This window comes from Rhinolophus sinicus, chromosome 18 (assembly GCF_057876585.1).
Source record: "Rhinolophus sinicus isolate RSI-liver-muscle chromosome 18, RSI-T2T, whole genome shotgun sequence".
NCBI classification, from domain to species: Eukaryota; Metazoa; Chordata; class Mammalia; order Chiroptera; family Rhinolophidae; genus Rhinolophus; species Rhinolophus sinicus.
Window position 1 is genome coordinate 10577888 of NC_142518.1, and position 12544 is coordinate 10590431.

Consider the following 12544-nt stretch of genomic DNA (forward strand, 5'->3'; position numbering starts at 1 on the left):
TCTCCTTACATTTTGTCCCCAAGCACCTCACATTTTAGTCCTGACCCTGCAAGCCCCCCCCACCCCCAAATGATATTACAAAGGGAAAATTAGTAACTTGACAGTGGAAAAAGCTGGCAGACACCAGATCCCTGCCTCACCAAGTGATCAAAGTTAACCTCACCGGGAACGGGACAAGCTGACTTTATGATCCTTGTAATACAGTACCCTGAGAAGGACACAAACTCTCTTATGGGCTATCCCCATCCAAACATGAGTAACTCAATCTCATCATGAGAAAACATCAGATAAACCCAGACTGAGGGACCTTCCATAACATAACTGGCCTGCACTCTTCACAAATGTCAATGTCAAGAACGGCAAGGAAGGCCGAGGAACTGTTTCAGAAGAAAGAAGACTAGAGAGACATGGCTACTAAATGCCATGCATAGTACTCTTGGATTTGGCCCTGGACTGAAAAAAGTGCTAGCAAGGACATTATTGGGAGAGTGCGAAAAATTTCTATATGAACTGTAGATTGGATAAAAGTATTATATCAACATTAAATTTCCTGATTCTTGAGATTGAACTGTGGTTATTATGTAAGAGAGTGTTTTTATTCTTGGGAAATACACTCTAAAGTATTTTGGGGTAAAGAGGTATAAACTTACTCTCATAAGGATTAAAATTATCTATATAGGATCACAATTATCTATATCAACATCTGTGTATCTATGTATATATCTAATCGAGAGAATGATAAAGCAAATGTGGTAAAATGTTAACAATTGATGATTTGGGTAAAGGGGATATGTGGGATTTCTTTGTACTATTTTTGCAACTTTTCTGTAAATTTGAAATTATTTCACAATAAAGATTTTTTTTTTTAAAAAAAGGCAGCTACAACTTTAGACTTCTAGATGAGAGGAGTGGAGATTGGAATGGTTCTTTATGGCAGGCATCTCCTTTGCTTTCAAAATAAACACAAGTATTATCAGGTAGTCGTCTTTCTGCAACAACGTGGGGGAGAGTAAATCATTAACTTTTGGATAGCTTTGAACTTGTAGTTCCCATTTGCATGTTAAGTCCACTAGTTCTGTTAGAGTGGGCAATTAATAAGGTACAAATAGTTATAAGTTCAAATGACTAACCTGTTTCTCTTTAATTGCTTGAACAGACAGACATGTACAAGGAAAATTACTTTGTGTTAAAATAGCGTGTTATTAAAAAGCGCAGTGCCTCCACGTACAGCACTGCAGAGAATTTAGCACAGGGCTTTGGATACAATAATAGTCTGTCATTTTTCAACCTTCATTGCACATTGGAATAAAAATTCTGGGGAACTAAAAAAACACTGATCTCGAAGCAGGGCCCAGTTGGGACCCCAGTAGTAGAGGCCTCGCCGTATCCTCAGCCTCACCTTTCTTTGCCCTAAAGCTTAGTAGTAGATCATCCCCCTGAGGCTTGAGCTGGAAATGTCCCCTGTCCCAGTTCCCTGTTTTAGAAAATTACCCTGAAACTTATAATTAATACCCCCATGCTTACTGATCACAATCTTTATGGCCTAGCATTCTTTCCAGGTTACTGTCATCACTGCTCCTGGGTTGATGAGCACGTTGGAGAGCCACGTCGCCAGAGGGAAGGTTCCATGTAGACCCCTGGAACCATCACGTGGCCTCTGGAGGAATGCCCAGATTTTCCCTTAAATGCCCCAGGCTGGTCTGAGAATGTTATGGCAGTTTTTAGAGGTATAAATCGGCTACCTTCTCAGACCACTGATGCTCTGATAATAAACGCTTATCCTATAGCCCAACTCCTGTGTTGATCTATTGGCTGAAGTGGCACAGGCAGCACGAGCCCCGGACTCGTTTGGCCTCCGGTTTCAATCTCTCCCCCCAAATTTTGGTATAATTGGTCTGCAGTGCAGTCTGAGATCTTTAAAAGCATCCCGGATGATTTTAACATGTGACCAAGGGAAGAAGTGATCTAGAGTCCTTTTTTTCTTTTTTGGGTTAATTATAGTAGCATCTCAAGAGATGCTCCAGAGCAAAGGTGAGTCAGCTGGGGAAGGCAATGTCCTGGGAAGGCGACATGATTAGAAATCACCTCTCCTTCCTCTCAACTCCCATAGCATTTTCCTTTCCGGCCACTTCATATTTTTTACCTTGAAGTATAATTATTTATATTTACATTTTCTTCCCTGCTAGACTGCAGCCTCCTGGAGCACAGAATTCATGGGAAAATGACTGTGTACTCTTATCAAGTTGATATAACGGAACCACTGTGCTGAGCTCTCGGAAGGCCAGAGACTGGCCTTTTGCCCTTTCCCTACTGCTTTCTAGCAGACCGCAGTGTTCAAATTTGTGTTGAAGAAATGCTAAAATATTTGGAATCTAGTACACTCTCACCCAATAAAACTATATGTGTAGAAAAAAGACTGGAAGGAAACAAACCAAAATGTGAACAATGCTTGCCTCTGATGCATATGATTATGGATGACTTTTTTCTTTTTTCTTCTTCAGTATTTTACATGCATATGTATCAATTTGAAAGCTATTAAGAATAGAAACTGGGCCAGCCCAGTGGCTCAGGTGGTTGGAGCTCCGTGCTCCTAACACCGAAGGCTGCCGGTTCGATTCCCACATGCGCCAGTGGGCTCTCAACCAAAAATGGGCTCTCGACTCCCGCAAGGGATGGTGGGCTGCGCCCCCTGCAACTAACAACAGCAACTGGACCTGGAGCTGAGCTGCACCCTCCACAACTAAGACTGAAAGGACAACAACTTGACTTGGAAAAAGTCCTGGAAGTACACACTGTTCCCCAATAAAGTCCTGTTCCCCTTCACCAATAAAATCTTTTTTAAAAAAATTACCACTGCCCTCAACAACTAGAAAACACATTCTTTTCTTTTTCAATTAAAGTTTATTGGGGTGACAATCGTTAGTAAAGTTACATAGATTTCAGGTGTACACTTCTGTATTACATGTGTGTCTATAAATCACATTGTGTGTTCACCACCCAGAGTCAGTTCTCCTTCCATCACCATATATTTGATCCCCTTTACCCTCATCTACCACCCCCCTGCCCCCTTACCCTCTGGTAACCACTAAACTATTGTCTGTCTATGAGTTTTTGTTTCTCATTTGTTTGTTTTGTTCTTTTGTTGTTTTTGGTTTATATACCACATATCAGTGAAATCATATGCTTCTCTGCTTTTTCTGTATTCATAAATGACATTGGCTGGTAATTTTCATCTTTCAGGCCTGTATCAATCAGGGTCAGTTAGGAGACAGAAACCCAATTAGTTATTTAGACAAAAGACAAATACTGCATGATCTCACTTACATGTGGTATCTAGAAGAGTCAAACACGTAGAAGCAGAGAGTAGAATGGTGGTTGCCTGAGGCTGGGGGGACGGGGACATGGGAGGTGTTGGTCAAAGGGAACAAAATTTCAGTTTTGCAAAATAAGTACTGGAGGAAAATAAAGGTCACCTGGAAGAGGGCTCTCTTTATGTATGGAATCCAAATTGAGTCGTATTATATCAATTGGGAAAAAGAAAGCTTTTATGCAATACATTTTCTTGAAAAATTGCAATTATCCCTTTAGCTTTAAGATAACCTGGGAAAAATCACCGTTATAGGGGCATCCTATAACTCTGTATTCAGTTTTAAAATAAATAATACGTTATAATATAAAAAAAATTTAACATAAAGAATCATTAACTATGAACGGATAAAAAGATAACTCAAAGGTCTCATGGCTGAGTGAACAAAAGGAAGAGGTTGGAATGATTAAAACTTAGAAACTTAGATGAGGGGACTGGGACCCAGACCTCAGGGGAAGGGTGCTGCCAACTGGGGCTGCTGTCTCTGGGGTTGAGGTGCAGTGACAATGAAGCTGGCTCTGCAAATGTTGGAAAAGCTAGCAGCTGGATTCAGATGCTGCTGTGGGAAGGAGCTGCTGCTGCCAAGGTGTGGGGAGCAGACAGAGAGGAGCAAGGCTAGTCTTCCTTTTCCAAACTTACAATCACTTACTCTAGCTCCCCCTACTGGCAAAGATATGGTTTGCAGAGTTCCAAGCCCTGACATCATCAGCTAGAATATGACTGATTTAGAGCTGGGGACAAATACTGTCTGACACAAGGTGATAGAAAAATAAAGTAATCTTATCCTACATTTACCATATATTATTACAATTTATGTAATCCTAACTCATTCCCTTATTAGCTGTGCAGTTTGCATGTGTTTTTTAAAGTTTCCATTTTCGTTTACTCATCTATAAGCGAGCAGTAATCTTGTACCTGCTTCATAGTGTTATTATTTGCAAGTTTCAGATAACTTCTCTAAGAAACACAACAGTTCTGGGTGCTTTTATTTTTGGAAAGTCGTATACAGATTTCTCTCTTTTTTTCTGTCTCTCTGTTACTAGTTCTCAATTTGTTGTTGCATCAATTTAGGTCACATTTATTTTCCTCAAGAACCATCTTGTGTTTGTCCAGAGTCAAAAAGACTAAGCTCATATGTCAAACTTAACGTGTCCAGAACTGAACTTCTAATCCCTGTGTACAACCTTTACCTCATGCCCTGCTCAGTTGTCCTTATCTCATTAAAAGTCAATACCAACCAACTGATTGCTCAACCAGAAACCTTGGAGCCATTCTTGATTCTACCTTCTACATCTAATCCAACCTGCAATTTCTTTTAAAACTATTTTTAAATGAGTAAACATTTTGTGAGTTGTCAGTCATCCAGTTATAAGTGCCTGGATATAACGTGTGTTTTTTTCTCATTTCAGGTAAATTAGAATGATACATTTTTCCAAATCTGATGGCACTTATGCAACAGTTCATACAGATTTTTTAATACCATATTTCGTCTAAGTCCTTTAGAATAATTTCTTTATACCTAAACCACAAATGGCAATATAGCTTATCTTTTTTTTTCTAGGATACTCTTTATATATATAGCCATTTTGCCATTTTGGTTTAGGGATTTCATGTTTTTTATTACTAACGAAACAATTGAGTCTATTACTATTTGATGAAAGTGGATTTTTGAAAGCAGTTTCCTTTGAGTCTACCTCCAAAATATGTCTTTTGATCTCCCCAGTTCTTTCCATCTTTATGGCTACCAGCCCAGTTCCAACCTCCATTATCTCTAACCTGACCAGAGCCAGTCTCCTATATGGTCTTCCCACTGTCACCCTTCACCATTCCATTCCATTTCCCACAAACTATCAAGAGATATTGGATTATTTCTCTTTCCTAATTAACTGCAATACCATCCTGTTCTACCTTGAATAAAATCCAAACTCCTTACTGCAGTCTCTAGGGCCTTACCTAATTGGACTCCCGACCACCTCTCAGGCAAATTTTATGCTCGCTGTGCACCAAGCACATTCTGGTCTTTCAGTTGATTGAACTTGCCAATGTTCGTTCCACCTCAGGGCCTTGGAACTTATTGTTCTCTTTCTGTGTCTCCACACCCCAACCCCACTCCTCCTCCTCCTTCTTTGAGTCTCAGCTTGAATGTCATTTTCCCAGGGAGACTTTTGCCAACCACCCAATCTCAAATCAGCTCCCTTTCTAATGTTTTCTAATCTAACATAACACTCTGCTTTCTTCCCGGTACTTATTTTACTGTGTGAACTTTCTCTTTATTTTGTTTATTTACTTGGTTTTTTAGTGTCCCTTGCTAGAATGTACGGTCCAAAATACTAGGACCATTTGTGTCTTGTTCACCATCCTGTCCCTAGTAAATAGCACAGCACCTGTCCCATAGCAGATACTTAAGATTTATGGAAAAAAAAACCCCAAAATGGAGGTATTTCCCTTCATCTGGTAGGTTGGGAATTGAGCAAGGAGAGTGAGGAGAGTGTTTAAGGCAGCTGAGACAATGGTCAGGCTGCCTTTCTCATCTGGGCATGGGCGAGGCCCAAGTCCTACAGTCGGCAAATGGGTCAGCTTGGGCTCACACACTTTTAGTTCTGTTTTCTCTTGAAGGGAGAGATGAAAGAGTTGTGAGAAGAGGCTGGCCAGAATTATCTATGCAAGGTTCCTTGTCTACCACATGAATAAAAGGAACATGAAGATTGCTAAAATATTTAGGAGACACGTGGAAGAAGACTGTAGAAGGGCATAGGTGGGATCAGGGGAACTAGTTAGCAGACTACACGTACTGGGGTAGTTTCGGTGAAATGACTGTGGTTTGGACTGGGGTGGCAGCAGGAGAGATGTGAGAAGTGGTTGTATTTGAGATATATGAGAAAGATCTTGTAATGACGTATTACCCTTCTTGCTACTTCGTTTTATTTTTGTTCTGTGAACCAAGAAACCCATCTACCCTGCCCTGATATTCTATGTACACACTTTGATGTTTCTATATCCGGACTCTTGAGCAGGTTTCTTAAAATCCCCAAGGCTGAGGGTACTCATCTGTAAATTGGAAGAATATTGGGGTGTGAATTCCCTGGTGATGCTGACAGATTCTTTGCTTGACCAAACTTTAGTTAGGCTCTTGAACATTTTACTAGGACCATCTGTGCACTTCCCTTTGTAAAATCCAGTTTTAGCAAGAACCCTGCTAAGACAGGTTAACCAGAAGCCCCACCCCCTATACTGGATCCCCCTCTATATCTAATCAGGTTCCACAGCCTTCACCATCCCCTAGGTGATGTTCGATTACCCTGGGCTGTCTTCAGCAAGGAATTCCATTAGGTCAGTTTACCCAGAATCCTCCTTACCCTGATATTTCCCCTTAGTAATTTTTCATCCACTGCCCCCCCAGCCTGCTCCTTGGCTATACATTCCCACTTGCCTGTGCTGTATTCAGAACTGAGCCCCATTCTATCCTGAGATCTCCTTTCTCTATTGCAGTAGTCTTGAATAAAATCTGTTTTTACCACTTTAACTGCTGTCCAGCTCTGGTTCTTCTTTAACAATGCCACGGGGTAGGTTGGGGGATGTTTAGGCCTCTCACCAATGATCTTCATGTGGGCAGGCCCATTCTTAGATGTAGGTAACTGACATCTTCTCAGTATTTGTAAATTACTGTGCAAACACAGATTCACACAGATAGCTACTTCTAGATACTTTTCTATAGGAATTTGGAACAGTTATTGTGTGGATTATAATAAAGTTATTTTGAGAAATCGACTAGTTCAGTGCTGTGATAGGGACTGAGAAATGTGATTTTCCAACTTTTCAAATAATTAAAATGGAAACTAGAATTAATTTCTTATCCACATTAACAAAGATGGAAAGCAAAACAAAATGAACAACAACTCCATGGAGTCACTGAGGCTTTGGTGAAATGGGTGCTCAGACAATGTTGATGAGTGTGTAATTTGGTATGAGATCCTCTGTGAACGTATCAATATGTATTGGCTCTAAAATATATTCATATCCTTTGATCTAATTACTCAATGTGAATATTCTAAGGAAATAATTCTAAATTGGGGAAGAGATTTATGCTTATGCAGGTTTACTGCCACATATACCCAACAACAGTTAAGAAATTATGGTTCATTCACTGGATGGACTATGATCCTTTCATTAAAGATGGAAGTTTTGAAGAGTAAGTAATGAAAAAACCATACGTTTAAAATACAATTTGAAAAGCACAATGCCAAATTATCCATATAGAATTATTAGCACCTTATAGAAAACAAATCTGTGCAGAGAAAAAGATTGGAAATAAAGAGCCTTAAAACAGCTTATAATGGTTATATTTAGGTAGCACAACTATGGGTGACACGTTTCCTTCTTTCTATCTTTTTGGTTTTCCTTAATGAGTATGTGTTAAGAAAAACTATTGGTTTCACTGACATATCTGGAGTGGGTGCTGGTGTTGGCTGGGGTGATCAGGGTGACTGGTCATGTGTCTCCAGCAGGCTCTCCTGGACTTATTCACATGGTGATGGCTGAATGGTTCCCAGGAACAGCCTCAAAGTGCAAACACGTTTCAAGTCTCATGTTTGTTATTGTCTCATTTTCCATAGCAAGTCACCTGGCTAAGCCAGGAATCAGAGTGAAAGGGATTGCCCAATGATGGCAACCATTTTGCTAACACTCTATTACAGTAATCATTGACCTTAATAGCCACTCTAAATCAGACTGATCTAGGCTAAGAAATAAATATAAATGACTAGCCCATGGCTTACGAGTCCCTATGGGATAAAGTTCAGAGAATCCTTAGCTCTGACATATGACTACTTGCCCCAGTTATCTCACTCTACCCCTTTCCCCGTCCTCAAAACCATAGATACCGGGCAACTGAGCTTTTTATAGTTATCTGTACGCACCTTACTATTTCTCACCCTATATCATTGTTCCTGCTGCTTCAACTGGAATTTAGTCACCCACTCTGAGTCCCACACACTAATCTAACATTGATTTTTGGACATCTTTCAAGACAGAAAAAGGTGTACCTCCTTAGGGAAGCCCACCCTACCCTTGAGGTAGAATTGAACATTTCCATCTTTGGAACCTATAGAACAACATAGAGATTTCTAATGTTACACCTACATAACTTTTGTATTCATTTGTTAACATGCCTGTTTCCCTTTGTGTAGACTATAAGATCCTCAAAGGTAGGGACTATATCTTTTTTGTATTTATATCTCTAGAGTCTCTTAGCTGGCAATTTTTAGATGATGAATATTTGCATAGATTGTTTTAACGTACATTTTTAAAAGACAGATGGAAAGATGCTCAGCGTCACTAATCAGCAGGGAATGCAAATCAAAACCACAATGAGATATCACCTCACACCTGTTAGAATGGCCGTCATCCAAAAGATAAGAGATAATAAGTGTTGGCAAAGATCTGGAGAAAAGGAAACCTTTGTGCACCTTTGGTAGGAATGTAAATTAGTATAGCCACTTTGAAAAACAGTATGGAGATTCTGCAAGAAATTAAAAATAGAACTACTGTATGATCCTGCAATTCCACTCTGGGTGTTTATCCAAAGGAAATGAAATCAGGTTCTCAGAGAGATATCTGCACCCCTGTGTTCACTGCAGCATTATTCATAATAGCCAAGATATGGAAACAACCTAAGTGTCTGTCAATGAATGAATGGATAAAGATAATGTGATAACTACATACAATAGAATATTATTCAGTCATGAGAAAGAAAGAAATTCTGCCATTTGTGACAACATGAATGGATCTTGAAAGCTTTATGCTAAGTGAAATAAGCCAGACAGAGAAAGTCAAATACTACGTGGTATCACATACAAGTATGTGGAATCTGGAAAAAAAAAAAGTCAAAGTCATAGAAACAGAGTAGAAGAGTGGTTGCCAGGGGCTGGAGGGGTGGGGGAAATAGGAAGAGGTCGATAAAAAGGAACAAAAAAGAAAAAAAATGTACATTTTAAGATCACTAGTAAAATCAGGTATTTTTATATACAGAGGGTGCCAAAAAATGTATACGCATTTTGAGAAAGGAAAAAAACTGTATTAAAGTTAAGCTGATGGTAACCACTTTGAGCACCTCTTGTAATTGCAGAAGTCAAACATGGCTTGTATTCATCTTTAGTTATGGGTATGTATTGAGTATTACAATTTTAATACAGTTTTTTCCTTTCTTAAAATGTGTATACGTTTTTTGGCACCCTCTGTATATATTTACCACTTGCAAATTTTTCTCATGGGATAATTTAATAACTAGTAAAATTAAGCGTTCTTCATATACATATTTATATTTTCATTTTTCTCATGGGATAAAAGTTTACTTGTATTTAAGTGAGTTATACACAGTTGTAGGGTTGTGTATATTAAGAGACTAACTGAAATGTTTTCACATCATATGTATTTTGTTTTATTTACTTTGTACAACAACAAACTTGAAATTCTGAAAACTTCATAGCAAACTTTGTGGGAAACAAGATCTGCTATTGCTTATACTGAAAGCAGAAATATATAGCTCTATAGCCCTAAGAGAAATAAAACTCAGCTTGACATGATGTACTAAATGTAGAAATAATTACTTAGGTGGAAAAATTAAAACTTTGTCCATTTCCTTTAGAGTAGGTGGGTACCTGTTAAGAATTCTAACAATGCTTAAATTCAGAAAAACAATCATCTTAAAAAGTTTTAACAGGTTAAATATTTTTCATACTTGTGTTCCTGAAAGAAATGAAAAACCCAGGAAACGGTGATTATATTACTAGTTATAATTTCTATTTTTAATACCCTAAATTGCTCAGTTCCCATTTCTTTTTGCATTTCAGCTTGTGGTTGGCTTTGCAAGGCTAACATTTTCTTTGGTGACAGTTCTTAAAACATAAACCAGAAGAACTTGGTCAGTAACTTCCCTATTCCATAGAACATTTAAGAATTTAAAAAGTCATTTAAGTTGGACTAAGAAGGTAAGTAATGTGATATTTTGGTAGGAGGTTGTTCTTTGTTTTATTACATGGTTTCATTGTTTGTTTTTAACTTCTAGACCCACACTAATGATTTCCAGCATACTCAGAACATGTGAAGGTGGCTTTTATTTTAACCACCCTTTTTTTTTAACTTTTAATTTATTTTAAGTGTGTTTTTTCAACTCCAAGTCAAGTAGTTGTTTCAATCTAGTTGTGGAGGGCACAGCTCAAACTGGCCCATGTGGGGATCGAACTGGCAACCCTGGTGTTACAAGCATCGTGCTCTAACCAACTGAACTAACCGGCTATCCCTAGCCACCTTTCTTTTTTAACAGAGCAAGTTATCGACACATTAATTTGTATACTCTTTTATATCTTATCTGATTTTTACGCTGTGGATTCATCAGAAAGATAACTTCTAAGACAACTTTCTCCTTGCTTCTATACATTCAACCAGGCCCTGCATTCTGAGTTCCAGTCTCTAGGCCCCAAAGGGAGGTAAGGGTTCTGTGTTTCATTCATGTTCCCAAAGGGACAGGGAGTGCAGGGGAGAATTTTGATGGATTTGGCCCAACCCTTGGAGACTGGGAAGCAGGGCTGGCTTCATGGGGGAATGACCCATGTAGTTGCACAGGGTCCTATGCTTGTCTTAATGCTCTACTGTGACTCTCTTGAGATTCTTTGTAATTTTTGAACAAGGGGCCCTGTATTTTCATTTTGCACTGGGTCCCACGAATTATATAGCCAGGCCTGGGAGACCAAGGAGTAAGTGGTGGCAGTGGTGGGGACTTTTTCCTCCTCTGACAGGGAGGCCACAGGAATACTTGAGAACAGACCATGGTGTACCTTAGGAGTCACTGTGCAGATCCCCGAAGCTGAGCCTGGCGGGTAATGAATGGATCTACCAGAGAAAACCCTGCTTTCATAGGGATCTAGGAGCTTGGACAGTGACTATGGTAGACTAAGAAGTCCTTTCCCAAATGTCCTGGATGTTGTAAGCCCCAGAGTTCTTCAAGTCTGAGCTAAAGGAGGGTTCCCTCCAAAAATACACATTAGGCCTGTGTAGTGGGTTGAATGGGGTCCCCCCCCAAAGATATGTCTACCTGGAACTTCAGAATGTAACCTTATTTGGAATAAGGGCCTTAGAGAAGTAATTAAGGGAAGGATCTCAAGATGAGGTCGTCCTGGATTATGGCAGGCCCTAAATCCAATGACAGGTATCCTTATAAGAGACACAGGGAGAAGACATGCAGAGAGACAAAGAGAAGGCCATCTGACGTTGGAGGTAGAGGTTGGAGTGATGCATCTTCAAGCCAAGGAATGCAAAGGATTGCCTGCAGCCACCAGAAGCTAGGAGAGAGGAACCAACACTGATAACACGTTGATTTTGGACTTCTGGTCTCCAGATCTATGTGAGAGTAAGTGTCTGTTGTTTTAAGCCACCACATTTTTGATAATTTGTTATGGCTGCCCTAGGACACGAATATAGCCTTTGTCAGCAAAGTGTTTGGCTGTTGAGGTTTAATTTGATTTACAGGGGGAAAAATGTTTCTTGCATCATAGTCTCTTTGAGCAGGGAAATAAAAGCTTTCCCAGAAGCCTCCTAAGAGATTTCTTTCCTCCCATCCCACTGGCCAGTGTTGGGTCACAAGGCCACCCTTAGATGCAAGGGGCCCTGGGAAAGTGGATATTTAGTAAAAGGAGCAGAATAGCCAAGATTGGATTGCTGCCCTGAATAAAATGAGAGTTCTATCAACAAACAGAAGATGCATGAGGGTTGGAGGACAAGAGATAGCAATTGGGTAGGCAAAGTACATTATCTGCCATAATGTGGTATTTGTATAGCTAAAAATTTGTAATGGTAAATTATATTAACGTATCACAACAGTGACAAGGCTATGATTATTCTTAGCCCCTTGCCACTAAAGTGGGATTCTTGGGTGAGCAGAAAGGGCATCCCCTGAGAGCTGGTTAGAAATGTAGAAGCTTGGGCTTCACTCCAGACCTAATGAATCAAAATCTGCATTTTAACGAGATTTTTAGGGGATTCCTATGCACAGAAAGCCTTGAGAAGCATTGCTCTGGGGGACTCAGTATAACATGACTAAACTACTCAAGATAAAACAAGTTATTATTGTGAAGCAGGAACCAATTGGCATCAGTACTCAAGAAAATACCAAGTCCAAATATA

At 39.5% G+C, this 12544-nt stretch overlaps 1 long non-coding RNA gene across 1 annotated transcript in view; it reads left to right on the forward strand.

Annotated features, from left to right (window-relative positions):
* Positions 1–11718, forward strand: part of LOC141569644 (uncharacterized) — a 37304-nt gene extending 25586 nt beyond the window's left edge. The window contains exons 3-4 of the long non-coding RNA XR_012493359.2: positions 10811–10851; positions 11584–11718. This is a non-coding gene — a long non-coding RNA (uncharacterized LOC141569644). The remainder of the gene's footprint in view (positions 1–10810; positions 10852–11583) is intronic.
* The last annotated feature ends 826 nt before the right edge of the window (positions 11719–12544 follow it).